This window comes from Bos mutus, chromosome 4 (genome assembly GCF_027580195.1).
Source record: "Bos mutus isolate GX-2022 chromosome 4, NWIPB_WYAK_1.1, whole genome shotgun sequence".
Taxonomy (NCBI): Eukaryota; Metazoa; Chordata; class Mammalia; order Artiodactyla; family Bovidae; genus Bos; species Bos mutus.
In genome coordinates this window covers 20,152,237-20,164,621 of record NC_091620.1, presented here as the reverse complement: position 1 = coordinate 20,164,621, position 12,385 = coordinate 20,152,237, and positions in this window count along the sequence as shown.

Genomic DNA, 12,385 nt, shown 5'->3' with positions numbered 1-12,385 from the left:
CCCTGAAGCCACTGCAGTGGAAGCACAGAGTCCTAATCTCTGGACTGCCAGGAAAGTCCGCAGGATTTTATTTATACTTTGCTGTTGTTTACTCTCTAAGTCATGTCCAGTTCTTTTAAAACCCCATGGACTCTAGCCTGCCAGTCTCCTCTGTCCATGGGATTTCCTGACAGGAATACTGGAGTGGGTTGCCATGTCCTTCTCCGGGGGGTCTTCCCAACCCAGGGACGGAACCCCCATCTCCTGCTTGGCAGTCGGATTCTTTACCACTGAGCTGCCAAGGAAGGCATAACTCAGTGTATCCTATCAGCTATCTTTTGAAGTAGGTATTATTTGTAATTCTTATCTTAAAAATGAGGTCATGAGACATGGAGAGATTAAAGTCACACAGCTAGTAAGTGGCAGAGCCAGGATTCAAACCCAAATCATCTGGCTCCAGAGCCCACTCAACAGTTATGCTATATGCTTTCTCAGACAATGATCAGTACTGGATTTGGGCTCTATCACATTAACCCCTCATCACCCTCTACACACACATACACACACACACCAACACACAAGTACACTCACTGCAAGATAAACTCTCATACGTAAGTTTTCACATCCTTCAAAGAACACTTGTGCAGCTCTCTCTATACAAGAAGCTGAAGGGGAGAAAAGGCAGTGAGGAAGGGGCAGGGTGAGGAAAGGGTAGCAGGTTGGAGGCACTGGGTGAGTCCCATCTAACTTCAGGGGAGTTATGAAGGAGCTGTGCCTGAAATACGCCTGGCCCAGGCTGAGTGCTCTGCCTTTTGAACAGGTATGATGTAGAAACTCGAGTTCCCTCCTATGTAAGGTGACATGGTTGTGATCCAGGGCCAACCAGGGTGGCTTCTGCCAGCCTGATGTCCAGCCATCACAGCCCAAGGCTTAGATTGAGAGGAGGAACCACCCAGCAGCATGCCTCGGGGCTCCCACAGCTGTTTTGCAAACCTCCCTGAGACTGACAAGAGGTTCCAGGGATTCATGTCACCAAAGGCAATAACAGTGCCTGCTGAATTTCTTTCATTTTCAACAATATCAGTATAATCTGTTCAAGAGCTTGTGATCAATTATTGAATGAACATGTGTAAGTCTCACAATTCACAAACGACTCACTAGTTGGTTTACCATTAGCAGAAGGGAAGCTGCTAAAATGTTCTTAACATCATACAGTTTCTTCTGATTCATACATTGTTTAATTTATACCCCAAAATAATTGCCCCAAACTGGAAGCTCCAGGAATGCTGAAATTAAAGCGCAAGTTAAGAAGCAGCACAGAATAGGTGATAATTCTGCAAAGTCATTCAAAGATTGCTCTTCACCTGAATAGAAGTTGCTTTTACTACCATTGCAACTTTCATTTACTTATTCCTACATAGTATATCAAGATGTCTCTAGAACTTGAAAAGACCAACCTTTAGAAGAGATCACAGTGTGATAATTATACTCAGTGAGTTTTTTATTCATTTGGGAATAAAAACTACCCACACATAAGTTTAATAATGTGTAATAATTGTGTTAATTTTTAGAAAGTTGATTACAAATAGCAGCCTGAAATCTCATCTAATCTAGAAATGAAATTTCAATTACAGAAACAAAATTAACATTTATAGATATACCAAATCAGTTATTTTTTCAAAGAATATAGGCATTCTCCATATAAAAGCTTGTATGTGTGTGGCAGTTGTCTGTGGGTATTTTATTGTCTATATATCTCCAAAACAAAACATAGGTTATTTTAAAATTCAGCAATGCTTTAATGTAAATAAAAATAACTGAGTGAACATCATTTTAGTGGGAAAAAAATTAGTATATCTGAATGTATAAATTTCACTGTTGATGATAGGTGCACAACATTATAAATGTAATTAATGCCACTGAATTATACCCTTAACATTTTTGATATTTATTATTTTACCACAATTTTTAAAAATGTATTATAACAAAACCCATTGAACTGTATACTTAAATAAGTGAATTGTGTGGTATATGAATTACATCTCACTAAAGCTATAAAAAAGAATCTTAAAATGAGCTCAAAAGGGCCTAAGGAGAAAATAATTGCATTTTAAATAAATTTTATAACCTTTAATAATTTATCAGCCATTAGTATTGCTTTTTAATTTTAACCATTGTATATCATACAAAAACACTGAAACATTTTTAAATACCTAAGGGAATTACTAAGATTATGTATTACTGAGGAAAAACTAAGAAAGGGATTTGTCACTTGGGCAAAGAGGTGAGGACCACTGGCTTTAGAAAAGTTCATATTTTTTTCCAGTGTAACATTTTTAGTAATTTTTTCTTCTGGTGCACACTGAAGAAAAAATTACATTACAGAAAAGCTGGGATCCCACAAAAAGTGACTCTCTCAACATGATTGTGTACATTGACTTTCTGTAACATTTTGACATGTGCAGAGATGTAGCTATTACTCAGGTAGCCCCTCAAGGGATTTAAGTCCTTTGCTGGCCATTTACAATATGAACCTGACAAGTCAATTCCGTGCTTCCCTGATGGCTCAGTCGGTAAAGAATCCGCCTGTAATGTGCTGTGGGCTTTGAACTGTGGTGTTGGAGAAGACTCTTGAGAGTCGCTTGGACTGCAAGGAGATCAACTCAGTCAATCTCAAAGGAAATCAGTCCTGAATATTCATTGGAAGGACTGATGCTGAAGGTGAAACTCCAATACTTTGGGCACCTGATGAGAAGAACTGATTCATTGGTAAAGACCCTGATGCTGGGAAAGATTGAAGGCACGAGGAGAAGGGGACAACAGAGGATAAGATGGTTGGATGGCATCAGTGACTCAATGGACATGAGTTTGAGCAGGCTCAGGAAGTTGGTGGTGGACAGGGAGGCCTGGTGTGCTACAGTCCATGGGGTCACAAAGAGTCAGACACAACTGAGCAACTGAACTGAATTGTAATGCAGGAGACCCCGGTTTGATTCCTGGGTCAGGAAGATCTGCTGGAAAAGAGATAAGCTACGCACTCCAGTATTCTTGGGCTCCCCTTGTGGCTCAGCTGGTAAAGAATCCACCTGCAACGTGGGAGGCCTGGATTCGATCCCTAGGTTGGGATGATCCCCTGGAGAAGGGAAAGGCTACCCACTCCAGTATTCTGGCCTAGAGAATTCCAAAGACTATAATAGTCCATGGTGGTCACAGAGTTGGACACAACTGAGTTACTTTCACTTTCTTTTCACTTTCAAGTCACTTCCCCTGTGGGGGCTTTAGTATTCTCAACTGGAAGAAGAGAAGGCTGGACTAGAGAATGCATTTATGTCCTGGCATGGGATGGGCCACTGCACCTGCTGAACATACCAGGTCCCAGCCCTGCAGCTCTGCTTCAGTAAGTCTGGACCAGGATCCATAATTTGTACTTGTTAGAAGTCTCTTCAAAGCATAAGGAGATTCCCACACATCAGTCCACAGACCAACAATTGTATCACAGACTAGAACCCATCCGTTGCTTCTACCAGCTCTCCAAGCTTCAGCAGCCAAAGCCTTAGTGGCTGGTGACCACAGAGATATAAGCAAAAGTGGAAATGCCAGAGGAATTCCTAAATGCCTCAAGGAATGCCCATAATTAGGAGGAAGAGAAAGGACGCACTAAGTCTGAAGAAACGAGAACTAGATGGTGTCAACCAATGCTGCTAAGCAAGGGACTGCACTATATGCCTGGTCCCAGGCCAAGAAGTACAGAAACCAGAGCCTTAGAAATCTTTGTATCAATCCCTTGGACAGCAAGGAGATCAAACCAGTTGATCCTAAAATAAATCAACCCTGAACATTCATTGGAAGGACTGATGCTGAATCTCCAATACTTTGGCTATCTGATGTGGAGAGCTGACTCATTAGAAAAGACCCTGATGATGGGAAAGAGAAGGGAGCAGGAGAAGGACGCAACAGAGGATAAGATGGTTGGATGGTAATATGGACTCAATGGACATGAGTTTGAGCAAACTCCAGGAGATAGTGAAGGACAGAGACGCTCGGCATGCTGCAGTCCATGGGGTCGCAAAGGGTCAGACACAACATGACTTAGTGACTGAACAACAATTTGGTGGGCTTCCTAGGTGGCGCTGGTGTAAAGAGCCTACCTGCCCAATGCAGGAGACATAAGAGATCTCTGGGTTGAGAAGATCCCCTGGAGGAGGGCATAGTAACCTACTGCAGTATTCTTGCCTGGAGAATCGCATGGACAGAGGAACCTGGTGGGTTATGGTCCATGAGGTCACTAAGAGTCGGACACGAATCAATTTAGAATTGCCACAACATCCAATTTTAGGTCTGTTGAAATCAATAACAACAACTTTGGAATTGTACTTTGAAGGATGTTTTTCATCTAATTTTCCTAACAATTTATTTGCCTTTCACAGAAGTTCTGGATCATGATGAACTGGAATTTTTTTTCTTGGCTGTGCTGGGTCTTTCTCGAGGTGCATGGGCTTCTCTAGTTGTGGAGCATGGGCTCTAAAGTGCAAGGGCTTAGTTGTTCCACAGCATGTGGGATCTTAGTTCCCTGACCGGGAATCGAATCTGTGTCCTGCATTGGCAGGAGGATTCTTAACCAATGGACCACCAGGGAAACCCCTTGAATTTTTTTTAAGACAATTAGTCTTTTTGCCATTTGAAAGACACAGGTGTAAAATAACATTAAAGACTGGGGAGAACAGTGATCTATTTCACCTATTGCTGCAAAAAGCCAAAGACAAAGGTGCCTGCAATTCCTGAATTTGGCAGGACCCTCACTGGTGGCCCTTGGCAATGTCCTTTTGGGAGAATGAGGAGGCAAGTATGCTACATGCAGCACAATCTCCGTGAGTCTGGCCTCTAATCAGAAGGGGTTACGTCTGAAGCCTGCTCCACCGCTTATCAACTGTGAAACCACACGCAAATGATGTAACGAAAGTTTCAGTTTCCACAGTTGTAAACCAGAGACACCATTCACTTCAGATTGCTCTGAGGGGTAAATGAGAACTGCAGTGGTAAGCACAGGGCCTGACACCCCATGAGTTCAGTAAATGGTAGTTACCCCTTGTTCACGAGCTCTTACACTGAGAATGGAAGAATTAGTTGGTAGCTGGAGACAAGCAAAGGTTTTTTAAATATTGGGAAGACTACTGCTAGGTAGTTAGACTTAGGAATTCTTCATGGATTGTGTGAACCCATACTGCTAATCATAGTGAAAACCTGAAAATAATCTAAAACAATACAGAACTGGGGCTTCCCTGGTGGTTCAGTGGTAAAGAATCTGCCTGCCAACACAAGAGACATGGATTCAATCTCTGGTCTGGGAGGATCCCACGTGCCACAGAGCAACTCAGCCCACAGAACACAACTATCGAGCCTGTGCTCTTAGAGCCCAGGAACAGCAACTACTGAGCCCACAAGCTACAACTACTGAAGCCAAGCACCCTAGAGTCTGTGCTCCACAAGAGAAGCCCTAGCATTGCAACTGGAGAATAGCCACTGCTGTCCACAACTAGAGAAACACCTGCACAGCAATGAAGATCCAGCAGAGCCAAAATAAAACTAAAAAAAAAAAAAAAAAAAAAACAGGATTGTTACATAAATTCTATACAGCTTTTAAAAATGTAGTAACGACTATATGTGATCTGAGCCACCGTCAGCTCCCGGTCTTGTTTTTGCTGACTGACACCACCCTTATGGCAGAAAGTGAAGAAGAACTAAAGAGCCTCTTGATTAAAGTGAAAAAGGACAGTGAAAAAGTTGGCTTAAAGCTCAACATTCAGAAAACTAAGATCATGGCATCTGGTCCCATCACTTCATGGCAAATAGATGGGAAAACAGTGGAAACAGTGTCAGACTTTATTTTTCTGGACTCCAAAATCACTGCAGATGGTTATTGCAGCCATGAAATTAAAAGACGCTTACTCCTTGGAAGGAAAGTTATGACCAACCTAGATAACATATTCAAAAGCAGAGACATGACTTTGCCAACAAAGGTCTGTCTAGTCAAGGCTATGGTTTTTCCAGTGGTCATGTACGGATGTGAGAGTTGGACTGTAAAGAAAGCTGAGCACCGAAGAATTGATGCTTTTGAACTGTGGTGTTGGAGAAGACTCCTGAGAGTCCCTTGGACTACAAGGAGATCCAACCAGTCTATCCTAAAGGAAATCAGTCCTGAGTTCATTTGAAGGACTGATATTGAAGCTGAAACTCCAGTACTTTGGCCACCTGATGTGAAGAGCTGACTCATTGGAAAAGACCCTGATGCTGGGAAAGATTGAAGGCAGGAGGAGAAGGGGACGACAGAGGATGAAATGGCTGGATGGCATCACCGACTCAATGGACATGAGTTTGAGTGAACTCTGGGAGTTGGTGATGGACAGGGAGGCCTGGCGTGCTGCGGTTCATGGTTGCAAAGAGTCAGACACAAGTGAGCGACTGAACTGAACTATATATGAGCTTCCCTATTGGCTCAATGGTAAAGAATCCACCTGCAATGCAGGAGACACAGGAGATGGGAGTTCAATCCCTGGGTGGGGAACATCCCCTGGAGAAGGAAATGGCACCCATTCCAGTACTTTTGCCTGGGAAACTCCATGGATAGTGGAGCGTGCTGTGCTACAGTTCATTGGATCTCAAGTGTCAGACATGATTCAGCCACAAAACATATATGAAGTAGATAGTAAGGAGCTACGGTATAGCCCAGGGAACTCTACTCAGTACTCTATAATGACCTATGTGGGAATGAGTGGACACACGTATAACTGATTCACTTTGCTGTACACCTGCAACTGACACAACAGTGTCGATCAACTATCCACTCAGTCGTGTTCGACTCTGCAACCCCATGGACGCCTCTGTCCATGGGATTTCCCAGGAGAGAATACCGGAGTGGGTTGCCATTCCCTTCTACTCAAATTTAAAAAAAAAAAAGATGGGTTAAAGTTGTTTAATGGGGTAAAAAATGTTCACCATTAGGGTAAATAAAAGGTTAAAAAGAAAGCATATTCTAATACACACAAAAAAAGGAGATATGCACAGGAAGAAAACTACCAATGGTATTAGAAAGATATAAACTGAAGAGCTATTTCTTCATATATTAGTGTATTATTACTGATGACACATTGCTACAAACTTAGTGGTTTAAAACACATTTATTATCTCATAGTTTCTGTGAAGTGCAGTCACAGCTTAGGTGGATTCTCTGCTTGGTCTCAAGGGGCTGAAAGCAAGGTGTCAGGTCTCTTGCGGGTCCCAGGTGCTTCTTCCCCACTGGTTGTTGGCGGAATTCATTCTCTCTGGTTGTAGGACTGAGGTCTTTGTTCTCCTGCCAGTTTAAGATTTTTTTTGGATGTGGACCATTTTTAAAGTCTTTATTGAATGTTACAATACTGCTTCTATTTTATGAGTTTTTGGCCAGGAGGCATGTGGGATCTTAGTTCCCCCACCAGAGACTAGACTCACACCCTCTGCATTGGAAGCTCAGCATCTTAACCACCGGACCACCAGTGAAGTCCCCCTCAACACATGTTTGACATGGGTGTTTGCTTTCAGCCAAGCCAGCTGGAGCCCAGCTCTCCACTTTCTCTTTGGTAACCAGCCGGTGAACAGGAACCACGTAAATGAGCACCCTCCCTTCATTTTGGTTCCCATCTTTGCCTTTCTTTCTTCGCAACTGTGTTGGTACCAATATTTGTAATGCACCGTCTCAAGCTGCAGTGCGTAGACTTCTATGTCTCTGTTCGAATGACCTCCAAAGTGCCTAAGACTGTAGGATATGACAGCAGTGTTTAAAGAACTTTGACTATCACTGCTATTAAGAAACAGTTTACATTTCTAGCTGGTAAAACATGACCTTATCACATGAGATGCACTGATATAAATATACCATTCATCTGCTTAAATGTTGCTTGTGGCCCGTGAATTGTTCCCCTAACCCATGAATCCATCACCTGCAGTGAATAGCACTGCTCTGCAAGGGAAGTCCCAAGTCTCTGCCACTCCTTAGTTTATACAGTATGATGAGCAAGCCAGCCACTTCAACACACTGAGTCTCAGACACTTGAACTAGACTATAAGTTAGAGGGTAAGAGTTGTGTTTTGGCCATCTTTGAAGTCCACAGGATTTAAACAAAGCATATCCTCTATAAGAAACTAAATTTCTTATATTTCCATCTCCTGGTGTTATTTCATAGCTAGAAATAACAACAAAAAATCATTCCCCCTAAACTTTGAGGCTTCAGGACTCCACAGTGCAAAAGAAAACAGATGTTCAAGTCAGAAAGGCTGCCTGAAGAGATAGTGGTGAGGAAGAATGCAAATCTGCTATTCAAGACACTCAGAAAACTTGAGCTACATCCAGACAGGAAGCAAATGGTGGCAGATCTGTGTAAAGACCCAGAGGTGGAGTCCAAAACCATTAAGGATTCCTTCCTGAAACCAGTGTTCTCATTTGCAAAAGTAGACAAATAACTGGCCTTAACTGCATTACAGACTTATGAGGATCCATTAAGAAAAAAATTTTAGGGGCTTCCCTGGTGGCTCAATGGTAAAGAATCTGCCTCCTAATGCAGGAGACAATCCCTGTCAATGCGGGTTCAATCCCTGATCTGGGAAGATCCCACGTGCTGTGGAGCCCGTGTGCCACAACTATTGAGCCTGTGCTCTAGAGCCTGGGAACCAAAACTGCAGAAGCCCACATGCCCTAGGGCCTGCTCTACAACAAGCCACCCCAATGAGAAGCCCAAGGCCACAACTAGAGAGGAGCCCCTATTTGCTGAAACTAAAGAAAAAAAAGCCTACACAGCAAGTAAGAAGACAGAAAGTGAAGTCGCTCAGTTGTGTCCAACTCTTTGAGACCCAAGGAGTGTAGGTCCATGGAATTTTCCAGGCTAGAATACTGGAGTGGGTTGCCATTTCCTTCTCCAGGGGATCTTTCTGACCCAGGGATAGAACTCAGGTCTCCCACACTGCAGTCAGACTCTTTACCATCTGAGCCACCAGGGAAACCCCTACAGCAGGTCCAAGCACAGTCAAAAAATAAATCACTTAAATCATAAAAGAAAGCTTTTCATAAAGCATCATTCAAGTTCTCCTTTTGAAGACAGTGTTATGGCCAGGTGATATGGACTTCAAATTACGCCCCAGGTGGCCCAATAACGTGCAAGTGGCTTTAGCAGAGTGGTAGTTGAGGTCCCTGTAGGACAGGATTCTGGGGGTAGAGTGACTTTAGGGGAGAGGGCTAAGCTCTAGTTGGGCTAAGAAGAGGACCAGAAGGATGTGTCACATCTTACTCAAAGTACTAAGGAAGATCATCTTGATATTATCAGGGCAACCAATATTATCCCTATAAATGTTACATACACTTGTATTCACATACTTTTCTAAAAGGAAAGACAGTTTTAGCTAAGATGGGCATATCCTGCAGGCCACAGAGGGTGTCATGTCTGCCTTTGCCGGCCTCGTGGCTTTGGCACATGTCTGGCAGAAGGGAGGTCCCTTTCTCCCCTTCAGATTTTAGCTCAGATGAGCTTTCCCTGGCCAGAGACGAGCCAGGCCTCCCACTGAAAGCTCACTTTACACCTTTATAGTACTTTTCATAAGTATAAGAAACTATAAGAAACAGTCCCACAAACAATCTAAGTTCCTTGAAGAAAAGCACTACAAGCACATTGGCAAAAAAACACAGAACAGGCTTGCGAATCTCAATGAATCTGATTCATGCAAAACCTGATTTGGGGTGGAGGGGCTGTCTTCTTCAGTCACTTGGGGACCCCAGAATTCCTCCAAACCATACCATCCTGTAACAGTCAATTTAGCACGTGGCTTCCACCATCTCCACAGCAGGGGGGATGGAGGCTTGCAGCACGTGGTCCAAGTGAGTCACATGACACCGACTTAACTGCAAAGAAGTCTGGAAATGATTTATTATTATATTTTATTGGCTGCACCGCATGCCATGTGGGATTTTAATCCCCCAACCAGGGATCGAAACTCGCTTTGGAAGTGCAGGGTCTTAACCACTGGGCTGTCAGGGGTGTCCCAAAGTTTGCAAATAGAGATCACAAGGATTATTTGGATGGCACTGCTCCTGCCACTTCGGTGCTCATAGCACCTCAGTGCTAGCTCAGTGCTGACAAGGACTCAGATACCTGTAAAACAAAGTTACCTTCATCTTATTAAAATGTTATCAATACAACTTTAACACAGAAGGCAAGGGCAGGGGAAGAAAGTGGGTTAAGTAACCTGCATGCATAGAAGTAAAAACACAACCAGCCCTTTATAAGAGGGCAAATATATCCTCAGTCTTCCTTTAAACACATCTTTTTCTTAGAAATTCATCACTTTCATTTTAGATTACAATCACTGCTGGCAAAGACAGAGCGGGTACAAGCTTTCTGTAAGTCAGTTTCTAAGTATTTGTTGAGGGGAACAAGTTTTCAATTAAAAAGAAAGTAAAGCGTATCACTTGAGCCTAAAAACACTTGTTTGTTCAGGTACTGCAGGGTGTATCTCTTCTACGCACTGGTAAGGGAGCTGTAGGTGGCACAGTAGGAAAGAAACTTCCTACCAATGCAGGAGATGCAAGACAGGTGGGTTCCACCCCTGGGTCGGGAAGAACCCCTGGAGGAGGCAATGGCAACCCACTCCAGTGTTCTTGCCTGGAGAATCCCATAGACGGAGGAGCCCAGCAGGCTACAGTCCATGAGGTCACAGAGTCGGCCACGACTGAGCACAACCTTCTGTCATGAAGACCTGGTTAGTTCTGGTGAAGTAAGATCTTAGCAATGGATCTCTGCCTGTCATCTGATACAAGAATAACCACTGGGTTGCTAAATTTTAAAGATTCTTTTCCCATTTTGAGGTTAAATCCCTTTCCTACAGGAGCCTATACAACCCTCAGAAAAGGTGTTTGAGGATTACTTAAAAACTTAGCATCTAGCTACCCAATTTGCAACAATTTAACTAAAGGGCTTCTGACAAAGTACAGAACTTCCCTGGTGGTCCAGTGGTTACCACTCTGCACTCCATATTCCCACCGCAGCTGGGACGCGTCTTATCCCTGGTTGGAGAACTAAGATTCCGCGCGTGCTGCCTGGCATGGCCAAAAGAAAACACTCACTATAGTTGGTGAGGGAGAGATAGGGAAGCCTGGTATGCTGCAGTCCATGGGGTTGCAAAGGGTCAGATACAAGTTAGCGACTGAACAACAAAAGTCAGTACAAAATCTCATTATTCTAAAAGATACCATGTTTTCATTAGTAATATTTATCAAAGAGTAGGCAAAAAAACAGGTTTGTAACAATATATTTCCTACTAATATCTATATCAATTTTAAAAGATCAAATTTATTATGTTTGACTGAACCACCACTTCCTTGGAATATTATCCATCACCTTAGAAAATCGGAGAATGAGGAAAACCATGGGCTGGGTCTTAAACGTTTCACCTGGAGATGACATCGTGTCCCTTCCGCTTGCACTTCCCCAGCCCACGAAAGTTAGATGCTCTTTGCAACCGTAGCACGCACCCAGAAAGCAGACTCGATTCCAAGAGCACAACCGAGGCCGCCCACAATACCTTTGTCGATGGCATCCCTCTTCCCTCCCCCACACCTCCAGCCATGTTCCCCCAACCTTTTAACAAGCACACAGAAGTTCTCTCTCGGTGCAGGCAGGGACAGGGTAGCAACACGAATGAAGGGCTGGCTTATACACAAATTTCCACCATCTTTTCCACAAAGACACAAGGAAAAGCTGCTTCAGACATCAACCCACCTGAACTCCAGCTATTACCACCTCCTGGGTCATGCCCAAGCCATTCTCCCCAAATGGACTAACACGCCAACAAGGCAGCTACTGATAAGCCTCTTCCTACTTTTTGGCACCAGAAACCAGAGGTTTAAGTCTCCCTCTCCCCTCCCAGAAACCCCACCACTTCCACCTCACCTCCGAGCCCCTCTAGCATCCCTCTGGGAGTATGTGTGGTCCCCAGCAAGGCCTCATCAGTATGAACTCTGAGTACTCTGGGAAGGGAACAGCTTCAGCTGAAGATCCACCAGAAGGGAGTTTACAGAAACAGACTCCTCAGTGGATCTCCAGCTATGATCAGGACTATAGTTAAGTTGCCATCACACAATTCCTAGACGGGGAAACATTTTCAAATCGCATGGATTATTAATATAGGCAATACAATTATTTACTCTTAATTATAGATATTGAACTATTTTACAAAATAAGCACTGTAAAAGGTTACTTAAGGTCTTCCATGGGAGTGGTGGAAGGGTTTTTATCAATAAAAAAATTCATATAGGGAATTCCCTGGCAGTCCCATGGTTAGGACTACACACTTTCACTGCTGAAGGTCCAGGTTCAATCCTTGGTTA